The following is a 23,837-nucleotide window of genomic DNA, read 5'->3' as shown; positions in this document are numbered from 1 at the left end:
TTGTCACGTGTCGTGTAACATGAACCCAAGGTCCCAGTTAAAGCCATCCCCATGGCTACCGAACTTGACTATCAGCCTCTGCTTGACCACTTTGCATTGTTGCCTGTCCCATAGTCTGCCTTGGAGGATGGTCACCCAGGGGTCCGAGACTGAAAGTCCCAGACCGCTGAAGTGTTCTCCGACTGGGAGGTTAGAACCAGTCTGACTCAAGATTGGGACACAGACAGACTTTAACCTCACACCTTTAATGCATTGTCTGAGCTGAGATGGCACCTCTTGTTAGAAAATCTGAAGTTATCTCGAGAACGTAACTTTAAAAAGGTTCTGAGATTCTCATATTAAAGAACGGAAACTAGCAAACCCATTATAAAAGATGAAAGGCTAAAACTGAATGTGTTTAATACATCATTTCAGCTGCATGATACTTTAATCCTTTTGCTATAAATACTGTGTCTTATGGTCCTTCTTATCATCAGGTTGATCTACATCGCAAACACTCCATCCATTCTTTATCCTTCAAAGAAAATCAGTCACGTTCATCAGACACTACCTTCCCTTAACAAATCCATGATGACTATCTCGGGTGATGACGTGGAGGAGCCGGTGTTGGACTGGGGTGGACAAAGTTCAAAATCACACAATACCAGGTTATAGTCCAACTAGCTTTCGGAGCACTCCTAAAATTAGTGCTTCCAAATAAAGTTGTTGGACTGTAACCTGGTGTTGTGTGATTTTTAACTTTATCCTGGATTAAACTTTCACTCACTGTGTGGTCATTTCTATCATCTCTCAGAGTTTTATCGAGTCATTTTCTCATACTGGAAATATAAAAGCAGCTGGTCTCCATTCCTCCTATTTCTGACCTGCACCTAAAAAAATAACATGACCGATTCGATATGAGAAATAACGTTGTTTGGATATTTGTGAACTGCCCACCCACATTTCACTTGATATTAGGCTGTATTTCACAAACAACACTGAGAGTAATGTTGAAATGAGTGAAATCCGGAAACATTTCTTTTCAAATAAGATGGAAAACCAAGGAATTCTGCCATGACTCCAGTTTATGTGAATCGTGATCGACTTGACTCCTTAATCCTCCTGGGCGCATCCTCAACTTCAAAGTTGTGTCTGCACTCCAGAGGTCTGGCAACGTTGGTGTGGCTGACTCAGTGTGATGTGCAGATGTTCGTGTTTAATTACCACTGAAGTTTTCGGCTCTTTTGGTTAGGAATGGTTTTAAAATTCACAGTTTGCGATGGCCGGGAATCGAACCCGGGTCAACTGCTTGGAAGGCAGCTATGCTCACCACTATACCACCATCGCTACAGCACGCAGCCGCCTAGAAATCAGCTGATGTGCAATAATAGTTCTTGACTCTAAATTTCGATGTTGTTTTGTTGGAAATTTTGCAGTGAAATATTAGAATTGAGAAGTCATAAAAGACTGAGATTTACTGAGTGGGTAGGTCTCATTATGCCCCGCCTCACTTTTTAATACACACAAAGCAGTATTTCGGATTTCTCATCATCTGAAATCAATCAATAACAAAAATAGCACGAAAATCCCAGGGCAACCCTGGAACGATCACACAATTAAAACTTGTGAAGTTCTCAGAAAGGCTCACCTGACCGGACCGTGAACTCTGATTTCTCTTCATACAGCTTTACCACCGACTTCGGGTTTGGGTTCGGACTTACTGCATCCGCAGTTCTTTCGGGTTTTAAAACTTGGAAAGGGTTTTAGGAATACAAAAGGGCAAAAAAAAAAGGATCCGTTAGACTGAGGCCATGCTGCAGTAATTGTGGAGAGGAGGGAATTCCGGGTAACAGTTCCGGAAGCAGAACCCTCTCGAGGAATATGTATTAATTTGAAGTTCGATCCCGTTGATCGATTTGCAGTTTTCTCTTTGACTTTGTAGAAGACGGGGAGGTGTCAGTCAGCAGTAAGGGGTTTTCACGGGAGGGCATGATTTGGAGATGCCGGTGTTGGACTGGGGTATACAAAGTTAAAAATCACACAACACCAGGTTATAGTCCAACAGGTTTAATTGGAAGCACTAGCTTTCGGAGCGCTGCTCCTTCATCAGGTGGTTGTCCAAAATCTCGAGCTTCCAATTAAATCTGTTGGACTATAACCTGGTGTTGTGTGATGTTGAACTTCACAGGAGGTGGGTAGTCATGGGCAGATGTTTAGTGAAGGTCGCTTCCACTGATGTGGGAAGGCAGTGCACGCAAAAGCCTCCCTGCCCTAGATAGGTTACCTGAACCACGATGGGCTTTCCAAGGTCAAGGGGTGCAGAGTGCTGAGGCCGCTGTTATAATTTAGTTACCAGCGGTCCCAAGTCCTTGGGATGCCTGGCGCCTTAATGATAAATGGGATTGTGTGGAACCAAGACAGGGTCGTGGCAGAACAGTGTTGAGAGTGTGTTGCTGGAAAAGCACAGCAGGTCAGGCAGCAGGGAAATCGATGTTTCGGGCTCCAGCATCGGCAGACTTCCCTGTCTCCGAGCAGAACAGTGTTATCCGCTTAGGTATTGAGGAGGGCATCCGCAGCTACTCCCGCGGGTCCCACGAAACACAAAGCGCTAGCCGGGAGGGCAAAGCGAGGGGGTGGATGGGTCAGCAAGCTCAGAGTAGTGTGATCCCGGTTCGGTGAGGGGAAAAAAGAAAACGCGATGCGGTGAAATTGACATAGGAAGTGAAATTGACATAGGAAGTGAAATTGACTTTGTCAAAGCAACCCAGCGCAGGCATGGAGGGGCGGTGGGCAAGATGGAAAGGACGGGGTCAAGAGAGGGCACAGACGGCGGTGTAAGGGCATGACCAAGTGTTAACGTTCATGGTGTGGTAGGGGGAGGAAGGTCGGGTCTGCAGGCAATGATAGTCTCCAGCTTAGAGTCATGAGAACCCGGAATCACTGTGTATGTGCCTGTGTGTGTGGGTGCATGTGTGTGTATCTGTGGCTGTGTGTGTGTGTGTGTGTGTGTGTGTGTGTGTGACTGTGTGCGTGTGCATGTAGAGATGTGCGGGTCTGTGAGAGTGTGTGTGTATGCATGTGTGTGTGTGTGTGCATGTGTGTGTGTACTGGGGTATAAGAGGGTGCGTGAGTGGCTGTGTATGAGTGAGTTTATGAGAGAGAGCTTGTGTTTGAGAGAGGGTATGCATGAGTGTGTGGGTCGGTAGGAGTGTGCTTTTGTGTGTGTGTGTGTGTGTTTGTGCGTGTACGTGAAATAGTATACAGTGCAGTGTTGTCACGTGTCGTGTAACATGAACCCAAGGTCCCAGTTAAAGCCATCCCCATGGCTACCGAACTTGACTATCAGCCTCTGCTTGGCCACTTTGCATTGTTGCCTGTCCCATAGTCTGCCTTGGAGGATGGTCACCCAGGGGTCCGAGACTGAAAGTCCCAGACCGCTGAAGTGTTCTCCGACTGGGAGGTTAGAACCAGTCTGACTCAAGCTTGGGACACAGACAGACTTTAACCTCACACCTTTAATGCATTGTCTGAGCTGAGATGGCACCTCTTGTTAGAAAATCTGAAGTTATCTCGAGAACGTAACTTTAAAAAGGTTCTGAGATTCTCATATTAAAGAACGGAAACTAGCAAACCCATTATAAAAGATGAAAGGCTAAAACTAAATGTGTTTAATGCATCATTTCAGCTGCATGATACTTTAATCCTTTTGCTATAAATACTGTGTCTTATGGTCCTTCTTATCATCAGGTTGATCTACATCGCAAACACTCCATCCATTCTTTATCCTTCAAAGAAAATCAGTCACGTTCATCAGACACGACCTTCCCTTAACAAATCCATGACGACTATCACGGGTGATGACGTGGAGGAGCCGGTGTTGGACTGGGGTGGACAAAGTTCAAAATCACACAATACCAGGTTATAGTCCAACTAGCTTTCGGAGCACTCCTAAAACTAGTGCTTCCAAACAAAGCTGTTGGACTGTAACCTGGTGTTTTATCGAGTCATTTTCTCATACTGGAAATATAAAAGCAGCTGGTCTCCATTCCTCCTATTTCTGACCTGCACCTAAAAAAATAACATGACCGATTCGATTTGAGAAATAACGTTGTTTGGATATTTGTGAACTGCCCACCCACATTTCACTTGATATTAGGCTGTATTTCACAAACAACACTGAGAGTAATGTTGAAATGAGTGAAATCCGGAAACATTTCTTTTCAAATAAGATGGAAAACCAAGGAATTCTGCCATGACTCCAGTTTATGTGAATCGTGATCGACTTGACTCCTTAATCCTCCTGGGCGCATCCTCAACTTCAAAGTTGTGTCTGCACTCCAGAGGTCTGGCAACGTTGGTGTGGCTGACTCAGTGTGATGTGCAGATGTTCGTGTTTAATTCCCACTGAAGTTTTCGGCTCTTTTGGTTAGGAATGGTTTTAAAATTCACAGTTTGCGATGGCCGGGAATCGAACCCGGGTCAACTGCTTGGAAGGCAGCTATGCTCACCACTATACCACCATCGCTACAGCACGCAGCCGCCTAGAAATCAGCTGATGTGCAATAATAGTTCTTGACTCTAAATTTCGATGTTGTTTTGTTGGAAATTTTGCAGTGAAATATTAGAATTGAGAAGTCATAAAAGACTGAGATTTACTGAGTGGGTAGGTCTCATTATGCCCCGCCTCACTTTTTAATACACACAAAGCAGTATTTCGGATTTCTCATCATCTGAAATCAATCAATAACAAAAATAGCACGAAAATCCCAGGGCAACCCTGGAACGATCACACAATTAAAACTTGTGAAGTTCTCAGAAAGGCTCACCTGACCGGACCGTGAACTCTGATTTCTCTTCATACAGCTTTACCACCGACTTCGGGTTTGGGTTCGGACTTACTGCATCCGCAGTTCTTTCGGGTTTTAAAACTTGGAAAGGGTTTTAGGAATACAAAAGGGCAAAAAAAAAGGATCCGTTAGACTGAGGCCATGCTGCAGTAATTGTGGAGAGGAGGGAATTCCGGGTAACAGTTCCGGAAGCAGAACCCTCTCGAGGAATATGTATTAATTTGAAGTTCGATCCCGTTGATCGATTTGCAGTTTTCTCTTTGACTTTGTAGAAGAGGGGGAGGTGTCAGTCAGCAGTAAGGGGTTTTCACGGGAGGGCATGATTTGGAGATGCCGGTGTTGGACTGGGGTATACAAAGTTAAAAATCACACAACACCAGGTTATAGTCCAACAGGTTTAATTGGAAGCACTAGTTTTCGGAGCGCTGCTCCTTCATCAGGTGGTTGTCCAAAATCTCGAGCTTCCAATTAAATCTGTTGGACTATAACCTGGTGTTGTGTGATGTTGAACTTCACAGGAGGGGGGTAGTCATGGGCAGAGGTTTAGTGAAGGTCGCTTCCACTGATGTGGGAAGGCAGTGCACGCAAAAGCCTCCCTGCCCTAGATAGGTTACCTGAACCACGATGGGCTTTCCAAGGTCAAGGGGTGCAGAGTGCTGAGGCCGCTGTTATAATTTAGTTACCAGCGGTCCCAAGTCCTTGGGATGCCGTGGCGCCTTAATGATAAATGGGATTGTGTGGAACCAAGACAGGGTCGTGGCAGAACAGTGTTGAGAGTGTGTTGCTGGAAAAGCACAGCAGGTCAGGCAGCAGGGAAATCGATGTTTCGGGCTCCAGCATCGGCAGACTTCCCTGTCTCCGAGCAGAACAGTGTTATCCGCTTAGGTATTGAGGAGGGCTTCCGCAGCTACTCCCGCGGGTCCCACGAAACACAAAGCGCTAGCCGGGAGGGCAAAGCGAGGGGGTGGATGGGTCAGCAAGCTCAGAGTAGTGTGATCCCGGTTCGTGAGGGGAAAAAAGAAAACGCGATGCGGTGAAATTGACATAGGAAGTGAAATTGACATAGGAAGTGAAATTGACTTTGTCAAAGCAACCCAGCGCAGGCATGGAGGGGCGGTGGGCAAGATGGAAAGGACGGGGTCAAGAGAGGGCACAGACGGCGGTGTAAGGGCATGACCAAGTGTTAACGTTCATGGTGTGGTAGGGGGAGGAAGGTCGGGTCTGCAGGCAATGATAGTCTCCAGCTTAGAGTCATGAGAACCCGGAATCACTGTGTATGTGCCTGTGTGTGTGGGTGCATGTGTGTGTATCTGTGGCTGTGTGTGTGTGTGTGTGTGTGTGACTGTGTGCGTGTGCATGTAGAGATGTGCGGGTCTGTGAGAGTGTGTGTGTATGCATGTGTGTGTGTGTGTGCATGTGTGTGTGTACTGGGGTATAAGAGGGTGCGTGAGTGGCTGTGTATGAGTGAGTTTATGAGAGAGAGCTTGTGTTTGAGAGAGGGTATGCATGAGTGTGTGGGTCGGTAGGAGTGTGCTTTTGTGTGTGAATGTGTGCGTGTGTTTGTGCGTGTACGTGAAATAGTATACAGTGCAGTGTTGTCACGTGTCGTGTAACATGAACCCAAGGTCCCAGTTAAAGCCATCCCCATGGCTACCGAAGTTGACTATCAGCCTCTGCTTGGCCACTTTGCATTGTTGCCTGTCCCATAGTCTGCCTTGGAGGATGGTCACCCAGGGGTCCGAGACAGAAAGTCCCAGACTGCTGAAGTGTTCTCCGACTGGGAGGTTAGAACCAGTCTGACTCAAGATTGGGACACAGACAAACTTTAACCTCACACCTTTAATGCATTGTCTGAGCTGAGATGGCACCTCTTGTTAGAAAATCTGAAGTTATCTCGAGAACGTAACTTTAAAAAGGTTCTGAGATTCTCATATTAAAGAACGGAAACTAGCAAACCCATTATAAAAGATGAAAGGCTAAAACTAAATGTGTTTAATACATCATTTCAGCTGCATGATACTTTAATCCTTTTGCTATAAATACTGTGTCTTATGGTCCTTCTTATCATCAGGTTTATCTACATCGCAAACACTCCATCCATTCTTTATCCTTCAAAGAAAATCAGTCACGTTCATCAGACACTACCTTCCCTTAACAAATCCATGATGACTATCTCGGGTGATGACGTGGAGGAGCCGGTGTTGGACTGGGGTGGACAAAGTTCAAAATCACACAATACCAGGTTATAGTCCAACTAGCTTTCGGAGCACTCCTAAAACTAGTGCTTCCAAATAAAGCTGTTGGACTGTAACCTGGTGTTGTGTGATTTTTAACTTTATCCTGGATTAAACTTTCACTCACTGTGTGGTCATTTCTATCATCTCTCAGAGTTTTATCGAGTCATTTTCTCATACTGGAAATATAAAAGCAGCTGGTCTCCATTCCTCCTATTTCTGACCTGCACCTAAAAAAATAACATGACCGATTCGATATGAGAAATAACGTTGTTTGGATATTTGTGAACTGCCCACCCACATTTCACTTGATATTAGGCTGTATTTCACAAACAACACTGAGAGTAATGTTGAAATGAGTGAAATCCGGAAACATTTCTTTTCAAATAAGATGGAAAACCAAGGAATTCTGCCATGACTCCAGTTTATGTGAATCGTGATCGACTTGACTCCTTAATCCTCCTGGGCGCATCCTCAACTTCAAAGTTGTGTCTGCACTCCAGAGGTCTGGCAACGTTGGTGTGGCTGACTCAGTGTGATGTGCAGATGTTAGTGTTTCATTACCACTGAAGTTTTCGGCTCTTTTGGTTAGGAATGGTTTTAAAATTCACGGTTTGCGATGGCCGGGAATCGAACCCGGGTCAACTGCTTGGAAGGCAGCTATGCTCACCACTATACCACCATCGCTACAGCACGCAACCGCCTAGAAATCAGCTGATGTGCAATAATAGTTCTTGACTCTAAATTTCGATGTTGTTTTGTTGGAAATTTTGCAGTGAAATATTAGAATTGAGAAGTCATAAAAGACTGAGATTTACTGAGTGGGTAGGTCTCATTATGCCCCGCCTCACTTTTTACTACACACAAAGCAGTATTTCGGATTTCTCATCATCTGAAATCAATCAATAACAAAAATAGCACGAAAATCCCAGGGCAACCCTGGAACGATCACACAATTAAAACTTGTGAAGTTCTCAGAAAGGCTCACCTGACCGGACCGTGAACTCTGATTTCTCTTCATACAGCTTTACCACTGACTTCGGGTTTGGTTTCGGACTTACTGCATCCGCAGTTCTTTCGGGTTTTAAAACTTGGAAAGGGTTTTAGGAAAACAAAAGGGCAAAAAAAAAGGATCCGTTAGACTGAGGCCATGCTGCAGTAATTGTGGAGAGGAGGGAATTCCGGGTAACAGTTCCGGAAGCAGAACCCTCTCGAGGAATATGTATTAATTTGAAGTTCGATCCCGTTGATCGATTTGCAGTTTTCTCTTTGACTTTGTAGAAGACGGGGAGGTGTCAGTCAGCAGTAAGGGGTTTTCACGGGAGGGCATGATTTGGAGATGCCGGTGTTGGACTGGGGTATACAAAGTTAAAAATCACACAACACCAGGTTATAGTCCAACAGGTTTAATTGGAAGCACTAGCTTTCGGAGCGCTGCTCCTTCATCAGGTGGTTGTCCAAAATCTCGAGCTTCCAATTAAATCTGTTGGACTATAACCTGGTGTTGTGTGATGTTGAACTTCACAGGAGGTGGGTAGTCATGGGCAGAGGTTTAGTGAAGGTCGCTTCCACTGATGTGGGAAGGCAGTGCACGCAAAAGCCTCCCTGCCCTAGATAGGTTACCTGAACCACGATGGGCTTTCCAAGGTCAAGGGGTGCAGAGTGCTGAGGCCGCTGTTATAATTTAGTTACCAGCGGTCCCAAGTCCTTGGGATGCCTGGCGCCTTAATGATAAATGGGATTGTGTGGAACCAAGACAGGGTCGTGGCAGAACAGTGTTGAGAGTGTGTTGCTGGAAAAGCACAGCAGGTCAGGCAGCAGGGAAATCGATGTTTCGGGCTCCAGCATCGGCAGACTTCCCTGTCTCCGAGCAGAACAGTGTTATCCGCTTAGGTATTGAGGAGGGCTTCCGCAGCTACTCCCGCGGGTCCCACGAAACACAAAGCGCTAGCCGGGAGGGCAAAGCGAGGGGGTGGATGGGTCAGCAAGCTCAGAGTAGTGTGATCCCGGTTCGGTGAGGGGAAAAAAGAAAACGCGATGCGGTGAAATTGACATAGGAAGTGAAATTGACATAGGAAGTGAAATTGACTTTGTCAAAGCAACCCAGCGCAGGCATGGAGGGGCGGTGGGCAAGATGGAAAGGACGGGGTCAAGAGAGGACACAGACGGCGGTGTAAGGGCATGACCAAGTGTTAACGTTCATGGTGTGGTAGGGGGAGGAAGGTCGGGTCTGCAGGCAATGATAGTCTCCAGCTTAGAGTCATGAGAACCCGGAATCATTGTGTATGTGCCTGTGTGTGTGGGTGCATGTGTGTGTATCTGTGGCTGTGTGTGTGTGTGTGTGACTGTGTGCGTGTGCATGTAGAGATGTGCGGGTCTGTGTGAGTGTGTGTGTGCATGTGTGTGTGTACTGGGGTATAAGAGGGTGCGTGAGTGGCTGTGTATGAGTGAGTTTATGAGAGAGAGCTTGTGTTTGAGAGAGGGTATGCATGAGTGTGTGGGTCGGTAGGAGTGTGCTTTTGTGTGTGTGTGTGTGCGTGTGTTTGTGCGTGTACGTGAAATAGTATACAGTGCAGTGTTGTCACGTGTCGTGTAACATGAACCCAAGGTCCCAGTGAAAGCCATCCCCATGGCTACCGAACTTGACTATCAGCCTCTGCTTGGCCACTTTGCATTGTTGCCTGTCCCATAGTCTGCCTTGGAGGATGGTCACCCAGGGGTCCGAGACAGAAAGTCCCAGACTGCTGAAGTGTTCTCCGACTGGGAGGTTAGAACCAGTCTGACTCAAGGTTGGGACACAGACAGACTTTAACCTCACACCTTTAATGCATTGTCTGAGCTGAGATGGCACCTCTTGTTAGAAAATCTGAAGTTATCTCGAGAACGTAACTTTAAAAAGGTTCTGAGATTCTCATATTAAAGAACGGAAACTAGCAAACCCATTATAAAAGATGAAAGGCTAAAACTAAATGTGTTTAATACATCATTTCAGCTGCATGATACTTTAATCCTTTTGCAATAAATACTGTGTCTTATGGTCCTTCTTATCATCAGGTTGATCTACATCGCAAACACTCCATCCATTCTTTATCCTTCAAAGAAAATCAGTCACGTTCATCAGACACTACCTTCCCTTAACAAATCCATGATGACTATCTCGGGTGATGACGTGGAGGAGCCGGTGTTGGACTGGGGTGGACAAAGTTCAAAATCACACAATACCAGGTTATAGTCCAACTAGCTTTCGGAGCACTCCTAAAACTAGTGCTTCCAAATAAAGCTGTTGGACTGTAACCTGGTGTTGTGTGATTTTTAACTTTATCCTGGATTAAACTTTCACTCACTGTGTGGTCATTTCTATCATCTCTCAGAGTTTTATCGAGTCATTTTCTCATACTGGAAATATAAAAGCAGCTGGTCTCCATTCCTCCTATTTCTGACCTGCACCTAAAAAAATAACATGACCGATTCGATATGAGAAATAACGTTGTTTGGATATTTGTGAACTGCCCACCCACATTTCACTTGATATTAGGCTGTATTTCACAAACAACACTGAGAGTAATGTTGAAATGGGTGAAATCCGGAAACATTTCTTTTCAAATAAGATGGAAAACCAAGGAATTCTGCTATGACTCCAGTTTATGTGAATCGTGATCGACTTGACTCCTTAATCCTCCTGGGCGCATCCTCAACTTCAAAGTTGTGTCTGCACTCCAGAGGTCTGGCAACGTTGGTGTGGCTGACTCAGTGTGATGTGCAGATGTTCGTGTTTAATTACCACTGAAGTTTTCGGCTCTTTTGGTTAGGAATGGTTTTAAAATTCACAGTTTGCGATGGCCGGGAATCGAACCCGGGTCAACTGCTTGGAAGGCAGCTATGCTCACCACTATACCACCATCGCTACAGCACGCAACCGCCTAGAAATCAGCTGATGTGCAATAATAGTTCTTGACTCTAAATTTCGATGTTGTTTTGTTGGAAATTTTGCAGTGAAATATTAGAATTGAGAAGTCATAAAAGACTGAGATTTACTGAGTGGGTAGGTCTCATTATGCCCCGCCTCACTTTTTAACACACACAAAGCAGTATTTCGGATTTCTCATCATCTGAAATCAATCAATAACAAAAATAGCACGAAAATCCCAGGGCAACCCTGGAACGATCACACAATTAAAACTTGTGAAGTTCTCAGAAAGGGTCACCTGACCGGACCGTGAACTCTGATTTCTCTTCATACAGCTTTACCACCGACTTCGGGTTTGGGTTCGGACTTACTGCATCCGCAGTTCTTTCGGGTTTTAAAACTTGGAAAGGGTTTTAGGAAAACAAAAGGGCAAAAAAAAAGGATCCGTTAGACTGAGGCCATGCTGCAGTAATTGTGGAGAGGAGGGAATTCCGGGTAACAGTTCCGGAAGCAGAACCCTCTCGAGGAATATGTATTAATTTGAAGTTCGATCCCGTTGATCGATTTGCAGTTTTCTCTTTGACTTTGTAGAAGACGGGGAGGTGTCAGTCAGCAGTAAGGGGTTTTCACGGGAGGGCATGATTTGGAGATGCCGGTGTTGGACTGGGGTATACAAAGTTAAAAATCACACAACACCAGGTTATAGTCCAACAGGTTTAATTGGAAGCACTAGCTTTCGGAGCGCTGCTCCTTCATCAGGTGGTTGTCCAAAATCTCGAGCTTCCAATTAAATCTGTTGGACTATAACCTGGTGTTGTGTGATGTTGAACTTCACAAGAGGGGGGTAGTCATGGGCAGAGGTTTAGTGAAGGTCGCTTCCACTGATGTGGGAAGGCAGTGCACGCAAAAGCCTCCCTGCCCTAGATAGGTTACCTGAACCACGATGGGCTTTCCAAGGTCAAGGGGTGCAGAGTGCTGAGGCCGCTGTTATAATTTAGTTACCAGCGGTCCCAAGTCCTTGGGATGCCGTGGCGCCTTAATGATAAATGGGATTGTGTGGAACCAAGACAGGGTCGTGGCAGAACAGTGTTGAGAGTGTGTTGCTGGAAAAGCACAGCAGGTCAGGCAGCAGGGAAATCGATGTTTCGGGCTCCAGCATCGGCAGACTTCCCTGTCTCCGAGCAGAACAGTGTTATCCGCTTAGGTATTGAGGAGGGCTTCCGCAGCTACTCCCGCGGGTCCCACGAAACACAAAGCGCTAGCCGGGAGGGCAAAGCGAGGGGGTGGATGGGTCAGCAAGCTCAGAGTAGTGTGATCCCGGTTCGTGAGGGGAAAAAAGAAAACGCGATGCGGTGAAATTGACATAGGAAGTGAAATTGACATAGGAAGTGAAATTGACTTTGTCAAAGCAACCCAGCGCAGGCATGGAGGGGCGGTGGGCAAGATGGAAAGGACGGGGTCAAGAGAGGGCACAGACGGCGGTGTAAGGGCATGACCAAGTGTTAACGTTCATGGTGTGGTAGGGGGAGGAAGGTCGGGTCTGCAGGCAATGATAGTCTCCAGCTTAGAGTCATGAGAACCCGGAATCACTGTGTATGTGCCTGTGTGTGTGGGTGCATGTGTGTGTATCTGTGGCTGTGTGTGTGTGTGTGTGTGTGTGTGACTGTGTGCGTGTGCATGTAGAGATGTGCGGGTCTGTGAGAGTGTGTGTGTATGCATGTGTGTGTGTGTGTGCATGTGTGTGTGTACTGGGGTATAAGAGGGTGCGTGAGTGGCTGTGTCTGAGTGAGTTTATGAGAGAGAGCTTGTGTTTGAGAGAGGATATGCATGAGTGTGTGGGTCGGTAGGAGTGTGCTTTTGTGTGTGTGTGTGTGTTTGTGCGTGTACGTGAAATAGTATACAGTGCAGTGTTGTCACGTGTCGTGTAACATGAACCCAAGGTCCCAGTTAAAGCCATCCCCAGGGCTACCGAACTTGACTATCAGCCTCTGCTTGGCCACTTTGCATTGTTGCCTGTCCCATAGTCTGCCTTGGAGGATGGTCACCCAGGGGTCCGAGACAGAAAGTCCCAGACCGCTGAAGTGTTCTCCGACTGGGAGGTTAGAACCAGTCTGACTCAAGCTTGGGACACAGACAGACTTTAACCTCACACCTTTAATGCATTGTCTGAGCTGAGATGGCACCTCTTGTTAGAAAATCTGAAGTTATCTCGAGAACGTAACTTTAAAAAGGTTCTGAGATTCTCATATTAAAGAACGGAAACTAGCAAACCCATTATAAAAGATGAAAGGCTAAAACTAAATGTGTTTAATACATCATTTCAGCTGCATGATACTTTAATCCTTTTGCTATAAATACTGTGTCTTATGGTCCTTCTTATCATCAGGTTGATCTACATCGCAAACACTCCATCCATTCTTTATCCTTCAAAGAAAATCAGTCACGTTCATCAGACACTACCTTCCCTTAACAAATCCATGACGACTATCTCGGGTGATGACGTGGAGGAGCCGGTGTTGGACTGGGGTGGACAAAGTTCAAAATCACACAATACCAGGTTATAGTCCAACTAGCTTTCGGAGCACTCCTAAAACTAGTGCTTCCAAATAAAGCTGTTGGACTGTAACCTGGTGTTGTGTGATTTTTAACTTTATCCTGGATTAAACTTTCACTCACTGTGTGGTCATTTCTATCATCTCTCAGAGTTTTATCGAGTCATTTTCTCATACTGGAAATATAAAAGCAGCTGGTCTCCATTCCTCCTATTTCTGACCTGCACCTAAAAAAATAACATGACCGATTCGATATGAGAAATAACGTTGTTTGGATATTTGTGAACTGCCCACCCACATTTCACTTGATATTAGGCTGTATTTCACAAACAACACTGAGAGTAATGTTGAAATGAGTGAAATCCGGAAACATTTCTTTTCAAATAAGATGGAAAACCAAGGAATTCTGCCATGACTCCAGTTTATGTGAATCGTGATCGACTTGACTCCTTAATCCTCCTGGGCGCATCCTCAACTTCAAAGTTGTGTCTGCACTCCAGAGGTCTGGCAACGTTGGTGTGGCTGACTCAGTGTGATATGCAGATGTTCGTGTTTAATTACCACTGAAGTTTTCGGCTCTTTTGGTTAGGAATGGTTTTAAAATTCACAGTTTGCGATGGCCGGGAATCGAACCCGGGTCAACTGCTTGGAAGGCAGCTATGCTCACCACTATACAACCATCGCTACAGCACGCAGCCGCCTAGAAATCAGCTGATGTGCAATAATAGTTCTTGACTCTAAATTTCGATGTTGTTTTGTTGGAAATTTTGCAGTGAAATATTAGAATTGAGAAGTCATAAAAGACTGAGATTTACTGAGTGGGTAGGTCTCATTATGCCCCGCCTCACTTTTTAATACACACAAAGCAGTATTTCGGATTTCTCATCATCTGAAATCAATCAATAACAAAAATAGCACGAAAATCCCAGGGCAACCCTGGAACGATCACACAATTAAAACTTGTGAAGTTCTCAGAAAGGGTCACCTGACCGGACCGTGAACTCTGATTTCTCTTCATACAGCTTTACCACCGACTTCGGGTTTGGGTTCGGACTTACTGCATCCGCAGTTCTTTCGGGTTTTAAAACTTGGAAAGGGTTTTAGGAATACAAAAGGGCAAAAAAAAAGGATCCGTTAGACTGAGGCCATGCTGCAGTAATTGTGGAGAGGAGGGAATTCCGGGTAACAGTTCCGGAAGCAGAACCCTCTCGAGGAATATGTATTAATTTGAAGTTCGATCCCGTTGATCGATTTGCAGTTTTCTCTTTGACTTTGTAGAAGAGGGGGAGGTGTCAGTCAGCAGTAAGGGGTTTTCACTGGAGGGCATGATTTGGAGATGCCGGTGTTGGACTGGGGTATACAAAGTTAAAAATCACACAACACCAGGTTATAGTCCAACAGGTTTAATTGGAAGCACTAGCTTTCGGAGCGCTGCTCCTTCATCAGGTGGTTGTCCAAAATCTCGAGCTTCCAATTAAATCTGTTGGACTATAACCTGGTGTTGTGTGATGTTGAACTTCACAGGAGGGGGGTAGTCATGGGCAGAGGTTTAGTGAAGGTCGCTTCCACTGATGTGGGAAGGCAGTGCACGCAAAAGCCTCCCTGCCCTAGATAGGTTACCTGAACCACGATGGGCTTTCCAAGGTCAAGGGGTGCAGAGTGCTGAGGCCGCTGTTATAATTTAGTTACCAGCGGTCCCAAGTCCTTGGGATGCCGTGGCGCCTTAATGATAAATGGGATTGTGTGGAACCAAGACAGGGTCGTGGCAGAACAGTGTTGAGAGTGTGTTGCTGGAAAAGCACAGCAGGTCAGGCAGCAGGGAAATCGATGTTTCGGGCTCCAGCATCGGCAGGCTTCCCTGTCTCCGAGCAGAACAGTGTTATCCGCTTAGGTATTGAGGAGGGCTTCCGCAGCTACTCCCGCGGGTCCCACGAAACACAAAGCGCTAGCCGGGAGGGCAAAGCGAGGGGGTGGATGGGTCAGCAAGCTCAGAGTAGTGTGATCCCGGTTCGTGAGGGGAAAAAAGAAAACGCGATGCGGTGAAATTGACATAGGAAGTGAAATTGACATAGGAAGTGAAATTGACTTTGTCAAAGCAACCCAGCGCAGGCATGGAGGGGCGGTGGGCAAGATGGAAAGGACGGGGTCAAGAGATGGCACAGACGGCGGTGTAAGGGCATGACCAAGTGTTAACGTTCATGGTGTGGTAGGGGGAGGAAGGTCGGGTCTGCAGGCAATGATAGTCTCCAGCTTAGAGTCATGAGAACCCGGAATCACTGTGTATGTGCCTGTGTGTGTGGGTGCATGTGTGTGTATCTGTGGCTGTGTGTGTGTGTGTGTGTGTCTGTGTGCGTGTGCATGTAGAGATGTGCGGGTCTGTGAGAGTGTGTGTGTATGCATGTGTGTGTGTGTGTGTACTGGGGTATAAGAGGGTGCGTGAGTGGCTGTGTATGAGTGAGTTTATGAGAGAGAGCTTGTGTTTGAGAGAGGGTATGCATGAGTGTGTGGGTCGGTAGGAGAGTGCTTTTGTGTGTGTGTGTGTGTTTGTGCGTGTACGTGAAATAGTATACAGTGCAGTGTTGTCACGTGTCGTGTAACATGAACCCAAGGTCCCAGTTAAAGCCATCCCCATGGCTACCGAACTTGACTATCAGCCTCTGCTTGGCCACTTTGCATTGTTGCCTGTCCCATAGTCTGCCTTGGAGGATGGTCACCCAGGGGTCCGAGACAGAAAGTCCCAGACCGCTGAAGTGTTCTCCGACTGGGAGGTTAGAACCAGTCTGACTCAAGATTGGGACACAGACAGACTTTAACCTCACACCTTTAATGCATTGTCTGAGCTGAGATGGCACCTCTTGTTAGAAAATCTGAAGTTATCTCGAGAACGTAACTTTAAAAAGGTTCTGAGATTCTCATATTAAAGAACGGAAACTAGCAAACCCATTATAAAAGATGAAAGGCTAAAACTAAATGTGTTTAATACATCATTTCAGCTGCATGATACTTTAATCCTTTTGCTATAAATACTGTGTCTTATGGTCCTTCTTATCATCAGGTTGATCTACATCGCAAACACTCCATCCATTCTTTATCCTTCAAAGAAAATCAGTCACGTTCATCAGACACTACCTTCCCTGAACAAATCCATGACGACTATCTCGGGTGATGACGTGGAGGAGCCGGTGTTGGACTGGGGTAGACAAAGTTCAAAATCACACAATACCAGGTTATAGTCCAACTAGCTTTCGGAGCACTCCTAAAACTAGTGCTTCCAAATAAAGCTGTTGGACTGTAACCTGGTGTTGTGTGATTTTTAACTTTATCCTGGATTAAACTTTCACTCACTGTGTGGTCATTTCTATCATCTCTCAGAGTTTTATCGAGTCATTTTCTCATACTGGAAATATAAAAGCAGCTGGTCTCCATTCCTCCTATTTCTGACCTGCACCTAAAAAAATAACATGACCGATTCGATATGAGAAATAACGTTGTTTGGATATTTGTGAACTGCCCACCCACATTTCACTTGATATTAGGCTGTATTTCACAAACAACACTGAGAGTAATGTTGAAATGAGTGAAATCCGGAAACATTTCTTTTCAAATAAGATGGAAAACCAAGGAATTCTGCCATGACTCCAGTTTATGTGAATCGTGATCGACTTGACTCCTTAATCCTCCTGGGCGCATCCTCAACTTCAAAGTTGTGTCTGCACTCCAGAGGTCTGGCAACGTTGGTGTGGCTGACTCAGTGTGATGTGCAGATGTTCGTGTTTAATTACCACTGAAGTTTTCGGCTCTTTTGGTTAGGAATGGTTTTAAAATTCACAGTTTGCGATGGCCGGGAATCGAACCCGGGTCAACTGCTTGGAAGGCAGCTATGCTCACCACTATACCACCATCGCTACAGCACGCAGCCGCCTAGAAATCAGCTGATGTGCAATAATAGTTCTTGACTCTAAATTTCGATGTTGTTTTGTTGGAAATTTTGCAGTGAAATATTAGAATTGAGAAGTCATAAAAGACTGAGATTTACTGAGTGGGTAGGTCTCATTATGCCCCGCCTCACTTTTTAATACACACAAAGCAGTATTTCGGATTTCTCATCATCTGAAATCAATCAATAACAAAAATAGCACGAAAATCCCAGGGCAACCCTGGAACGATCACACAATTAAAACTTGTGAAGTTCTCAGAAAGGCTCACCTGACCGGACCGTGAACTCTGATTTCTCTTCATACAGCTTTACCACCGACTTCGGGTTTGGGTTCGGACTTACTGCATCCGCAGTTCTTTCGGGTTTTAAAACTTGGAAAGGGTTTTAGGAATACAAAAGGGCAAAAAAAAAGGATCCGTTAGACTGAGGCCATGCTGCAGTAATTGTGGAGAGGAGGGAATTCCGGGTAACAGTTCCGGAAGCAGAACCCTCTCGAGGAATATGTATTAATTTGAAGTTCGATCCCGTTGATCGATTTGCAGTTTTCTCTTTGACTTTGTAGAAGAGGGGGAGGTGTCAGTCAGCAGTAAGGGGTTTTCACGGGAGGGCATGATTTGGAGATGCCGGTGTTGGACTGGGGTATACAAAGTTAAAAATCACACAACACCAGGTTATAGTCCAACAGGTTTAATTGGAAGCACTAGCTTTCGGAGCGCTGCTCCTTCATCAGGTGGTTGTCCAAAATCTCGAGCTTCCAATTAAATCTGTTGGACTATAACCTGGTGTTGTGTGATGTTGAACTTCACAGGAGGGGGGTAGTCATGGGCAGAGGTTTAGTGAAGGTCGCTTCCACTGATGTGGGAAGGCAGTGCACGCAAAAGCCTCCCTGCCCTAGATAGGTTACCTGAACCACGATGGGCTCTCCAAGGTCAAGGGGTGCAGAGTGCTGAGGCCGCTGTTATAATTTAGTTACCAGCGGTCCCAAGTCCTTGGGATGCCGTGGCGCCTTAATGATAAATGGGATTGTGTGGAACCAAGACAGGGTCGTGGCAGAACAGTGTTGAGAGTGTGTTGCTGGAAAAGCACAGCAGGTCAGGCAGCAGGGAAATCGATGTTTCGGGCTCCAGCATCGGCAGACTTCCCTGTCTCCGAGCAGAACAGTGTTATCCGCTGAGGTATTGAGGAGGGCTTCCGCAGCTACTCCCGCGGGTCCCACGAAACACAAAGCGCTAGCCGGGAGGGCAAAGCGAGGGGGTGGATGGGTCAGCAAGCTCAGAGTAGTGTGATCCCGGTTCGTGAGGGGAAAAAAGAAAACGCGATGCGGTGAAATTGACATAGGAAGTGAAATTGACATTGGAAGTGAAATTGACTTTGTCAAAGCAACCCAGCGCAGGCATGGAGGGGCGGTGGGCAAGATGGAAAGGACGGGGTCAAGAGAGGGCACAGACGGCGGTGTAAGGGCATGACCAAGTGTTAACGTTCATGGTGTGGTAGGGGGAGGAAGGTCGGGTCTGCAGGCAATGATAGTCTCCAGCTTAGAGTCATGAGAACCCGGAATCACTGTGTATGTGCCTGTGTGTGTGGGTGCATGTGTGTGTATCTGTGGCTGTGTGTGTGTGTGTGTGTGTGTGTGTGTGTGACTGTGTGCGTGTGCATGTAGAGATGTGCGGGTCTGTGAGAGTGTGTGTGTATGCATGTGTGTATGTGTGTGTGTACTGGGGTTTCAGAGGGTGCGTGAGTGGCTGTGTATGAGTGAGTTTATGAGAGAGAGCTTGTGTTTGAGAGAGGGTATGCATGAGTGTGTGGGTCGGTAGGAGTGTGCTTTTGTGTGTGTGTGTGTGCGTGTGTTTGTGCGTGTACGTGAAATAGTATACAGTGCAGTGTTGTCACGTGTCGTGTAACATGAACCCAAGGTCCCAGTTAAAGCCATCCCCATGGCTACCGAACTTGACTATCAGCCTCTGCTTGACCACTTTGCATTGTTGCCTGTCCCATAGTCTGCCTTGGAGGATGGTCACCCAGGGGTCCGAGACAGAAAGTCCCAGACCGCTGAAGTGTTCTCCGACTGGGAGGTTAGAACCAGTCTGACTCAAGATTGGGACACAGACAGACTTTAACCTCACACCTTTAATGCATTGTCTGAGCTGAGATGGCACCTCTTGTTAGAAAATCTGAAGTTATCTCGAGAACGTAACTTTAAAAAGGTTCTGAGATTCTCATATTAAAGAACGGAAACTAGCAAACCCATTATAAAAGATGAAAGGCTAAAACTGAATGTGTTTAATACATCATTTCAGCTGCATGATACTTTAATCCTTTTGCTATAAATACTGTGTCTTATGGTCCTTCTTATCATCAGGTTGATCTACATCGCAAACACTCCATCCATTCTTTATCCTTCAAAGAAAATCAGTCACGTTCATCAGACACTACCTTCCCTTAACAAATCCATGATGACTATCTCGGGTGATGACGTGGAGGAGCCGGTGTTGGACTGGGGTGGACAAAGTTCAAAATCACACAATACCAGGTTATAGTCCAACTAGCTTTCGGAGCACTCCTAAAATTAGTGCTTCCAAATAAAGTTGTTGGACTGTAACCTGGTGTTGTGTGATTTTTAACTTTATCCTGGATTAAACTTTCACTCACTGTGTGGTCATTTCTATCATCTCTCAGAGTTTTATCGAGTCATTTTCTCATACTGGAAATATAAAAGCAGCTGGTCTCCATTCCTCCTATTTCTGACCTGCACCTAAAAAAATAACATGACCGATTCGATATGAGAAATAACGTTGTTTGGATATTTGTGAACTGCCCACCCACATTTCACTTGATATTAGGCTGTATTTCACAAACAACACTGAGAGTAATGTTGAAATGAGTGAAATCCGGAAACATTTCTTTTCAAATAAGATGGAAAACCAAGGAATTCTGCCATGACTCCAGTTTATGTGAATCGTGATCGACTTGACTCCTTAATCCTCCTGGGCGCATCCTCAACTTCAAAGTTGTGTCTGCACTCCAGAGGTCTGGCAACGTTGGTGTGGCTGACTCAGTGTGATGTGCAGATGTTCGTGTTTAATTACCACTGAAGTTTTCGGCTCTTTTGGTTAGGAATGGTTTTAAAATTCACAGTTTGCGATGGCCGGGAATCGAACCCGGGTCAACTGCTTGGAAGGCAGCTATGCTCACCACTATACCACCATCGCTACAGCACGCAGCCGCATAGAAATCAGCTGATGTGCAATAATAGTTCTTGACTCTAAATTTCGATGTTGTTTTGTTGGAAATTTTGCAGTGAAATATTAGAATTGAGAAGTCATAAAAGACTGAGATTTACTGAGTGGGTAGGTCTCATTATGCCCCGCCTCACTTTTTAATACACACAAAGCAGTATTTCGGATTTCTCATCATCTGAAATCAATCAATAACAAAAATAGCACGAAAATCCCAGGGCAACCCTGGAACGATCACACAATTAAAACTTGTGAAGTTCTCAGAAAGGCTCACCTGACCGGACCGTGAACTCTGATTTCTCTTCATACAGCTTTACCACCGACTTCGGGTTTGGGTTCGGACTTACTGCATCCGCAGTTCTTTCGGGTTTTAAAACTTGGAAAGGGTTTTAGGAATACAAAAGGGCAAAAAAAAAGGATCCGTTAGACTGAGGCCATGCTGCAGTAATTGTGGAGAGGAGGGAATTCCGGGTAACAGTTCCGGAAGCAGAACCCTCTCGAGGAATATGTATTAATTTGAAGTTCGATCCCGTTGATCGATTTGCAGTTTTCTCTTTGACTTTGTAGAAGACGGGGAGGTGTCAGTCAGCAGTAAGGGGTTTTCACGGGAGGGCATGATTTGGAGATGCCGGTGTTGGACTGGGGTATACAAAGTTAAAAATCACACAACACCAGGTTATAGTCCAACAGGTTTAATTGGAAGCACTAGCTTTCGGAGCGCTGCTCCTTCATCAGGTGGTTGTCCAAAATCTCGAGCTTCCAATTAAATCTGTTGGACTATAACCTGGTGTTGTGTGATGTTGAACTTCACAGGAGGTGGGTAGTCATGGGCAGATGTTTAGTGAAGGTCGCTTCCACTGATGTGGGAAGGCAGTGCACGCAAAAGCCTCCCTGCCCTAGATAGGTTACCTGAACCACGATGGGCTTTCCAAGGTCAAGGGGTGCAGAGTGCTGAGGCCGCTGTTATAATTTAGTTACCAGCGGTCCCAAGTCCTTGGGATGCCGTGGCGCCTTAATGATAAATGGGATTGTGTGGAACCAAGACAGGGTCGTGGCAGAACAGTGTTGAGAGTGTGTTGCTGGAAAAGCACAGCAGGTCAGGCAGCAGGGAAATCGATGTTTCGGGCTCCAGCATCGGCAGACTTCCCTGTCTCCGAGCAGAACAGTGTTATCCGCTTAGGTATTGAGGAGGGCTTCCGCAGCTACTCCCGCGGGTCCCACGAAACACAAAGCGCTAGCCGGGAGGGCAAAGCGAGGGGGTGGATGGGTCAGCAAGCTCAGAGTAGTGTGATCCCGGTTCGGTGAGGGGAAAAAAGAAAACGCGATGCGGTGAAATTGACATAGGAAGTGAAATTGACATAGGAAGTGAAATTGACTTTGTCAAAGCAACCCAGCGCAGGCATGGAGGGGCGGTGGGCAAGATGGAAAGGACGGGGTCAAGAGAGGGCACAGACGGCGGTGTAAGGGCATGACCAAGTGTTAACGTTCATGGTGTGGTAGGGGGAGGAAGGTCGGGTCTGCAGGCAATGATAGTCTCCAGCTTAGAGTCATGAGAACCCGGAATCACTGTGTATGTGCCTGTGTGTGTGGGTGCATGTGTGTGTATCTGTGGCTGTGTGTGTGTGTGTGTGTGTGTGTGTGAGACTGTGTGCGTGTGCATGTAGAGATGTGCGGGTCTGTGAGAGTGTGTGTGTATGCATGTGTGTGTGTGTGTGCATGTGTGTGTGTACTGGGGTATAAGAGGGTGCGTGAGTGGCTGTGTATGAGTGAGTTTATGAGAGAGAGCTTGTGTTTGAGAGAGGGTATGCATGAGTGTGTGGGTCGGTAGGAGTGTGCTTTTGTGTGTGTGTGTGTGTTTGTGCGTGTACGTGAAATAGTATACAGTGCAGTGTTGTCACGTGTCGTGTAACATGAACCCAAGGTCCCAGTTAAAGCCATCCCCATGGCTACCGAACTTGACTATCAGCCTCTGCTTGGCCACTTTGCATTGTTGCCTGTCCCATAGTCTGCCTTGGAGGATGGTCACCCAGGGGTCCGAGACAGAAAGTCCCAGACCGCTGAAGTGTTCTCCGACTGGGAGGTTAGAACCAGTCTGACTCAAGCTTGGGACACAGACAGACTTTAACCTCACACCTTTAATGCATTGTCTGAGCTGAGATGGCACCTCTTGTTAGAAAATCTGAAGTTATCTCGAGAACGTAACTTTAAAAAGGTTCTGAGATTCTCATATTAAAGAACGGAAACTAGCAAACCCATTATAAAAGATGAAAGGCTAAAACTAAATGTGTTTAATACATCATTTCAGCTGCATGATACTTTAATCCTTTTGCTATAAATACTGTGTCTTATGGTCCTTCTTATCATCAGGTTGATCTACATCGCAAACACTCCATCCATTCTTTATCCTTCAAAGAAAATCAGTCACGTTCATCAGACACTACCTTCCCTTAACAAATCCATGACGACTATCTCGGGTGATGACGTGGAGGAGCCGGTGTTGGACTGGGGTGGACAAAGTTCAAAATCACACAATACCAGGTTATAGTCCAACTAGCTTTCGGAGCACTCCTAAAACTAGTGCTTCCAAATAAAGCTGTTGGACTGTAACCTGGTGTTTTATCGAGTCATTTTCTCATACTGGAAATATAAAAGCAGCTGGTCTCCATTCCTCCTATTTCTGACCTGCACCTAAAAAAATAACATGACCGATTCGATATGAGAAATAACGTTGTTTGGATATTTGTGAACTGCCCACCCACATTTCACTTGATATTAGGCTGTATTTCACAAACAACACTGAGAGTAATGTTGAAATGAGTGAAATCCGGAAACATTTCTTTTCAAATAAGATGGAAAACCAAGGAATTCTGCTATGACTCCAGTTTATGTGAATCGTGATCGACTTGACTCCTTAATCCTCCTGGGCGCATCCTCAACTTCAAAGTTGTGTCTGCACTCCAGAGGTCTGGCAACGTTGGTGTGGCTGACTCAGTGTGATGTGCAGATGTTCGTGTTTCATTACCACTGAAGTTTTCGGCTCTTTTGGTTAGGAATGGTTTTAAAATTCACAGTTTGCGATGGCCGGGAATCGAACCCGGGTCAACTGCTTGGAAGGCAGCTATGCTCACCACTATACCACCATCGC

At 45.9% G+C, this 23,837-nt stretch overlaps 8 non-coding genes across 8 annotated transcripts; all 8 read right to left on the bottom strand.

Annotated features, from left to right (window-relative positions):
• Positions 1–1,254: 1,254 nt before the first annotated feature.
• Positions 1,255–1,326, bottom strand: trnag-ucc (transfer RNA glycine (anticodon UCC)). Its single transcript has one exon. It is a non-coding gene; the product is annotated as a tRNA-Gly (tRNA).
• A 3,106-nt stretch (positions 1,327–4,432) lies between these two features.
• On the bottom strand, positions 4,433–4,504 carry trnag-ucc (transfer RNA glycine (anticodon UCC)). Its single transcript has one exon. It is a non-coding gene; the product is annotated as a tRNA-Gly (tRNA).
• Positions 4,505–7,675: 3,171 nt separating this feature from the next.
• Positions 7,676–7,747, bottom strand: trnag-ucc (transfer RNA glycine (anticodon UCC)). The gene has a single exon. It is a non-coding gene; the product is annotated as a tRNA-Gly (tRNA).
• A 3,145-nt stretch (positions 7,748–10,892) lies between these two features.
• On the bottom strand, positions 10,893–10,964 carry trnag-ucc (transfer RNA glycine (anticodon UCC)). The gene has a single exon. It is a non-coding gene; the product is annotated as a tRNA-Gly (tRNA).
• A 3,167-nt stretch (positions 10,965–14,131) lies between these two features.
• On the bottom strand, positions 14,132–14,203 carry trnag-ucc (transfer RNA glycine (anticodon UCC)). The gene has a single exon. It is a non-coding gene; the product is annotated as a tRNA-Gly (tRNA).
• Positions 14,204–17,352: 3,149 nt separating this feature from the next.
• trnag-ucc (transfer RNA glycine (anticodon UCC)) lies at positions 17,353–17,424 on the bottom strand. Its single transcript has one exon. It is a non-coding gene; the product is annotated as a tRNA-Gly (tRNA).
• A 3,169-nt stretch (positions 17,425–20,593) lies between these two features.
• On the bottom strand, positions 20,594–20,665 carry trnag-ucc (transfer RNA glycine (anticodon UCC)). Its single transcript has one exon. It is a non-coding gene; the product is annotated as a tRNA-Gly (tRNA).
• Positions 20,666–23,765: 3,100 nt separating this feature from the next.
• Positions 23,766–23,837, bottom strand: trnag-ucc (transfer RNA glycine (anticodon UCC)). The gene has a single exon. It is a non-coding gene; the product is annotated as a tRNA-Gly (tRNA).

The sequence above is a fragment of the Chiloscyllium plagiosum genome, unplaced genomic scaffold, assembly GCF_037043375.1.
Source record: "Chiloscyllium plagiosum isolate Xiang-an unplaced genomic scaffold, Cpla_swu_hap1 HiC_scaffold_12, whole genome shotgun sequence".
Lineage (NCBI taxonomy): Eukaryota > Metazoa > Chordata > Chondrichthyes > Orectolobiformes > Hemiscylliidae > Chiloscyllium > Chiloscyllium plagiosum.
Note: the sequence above shows the minus strand (reverse complement) of the source record. Positions and strands in the feature narration are given on the sequence as shown.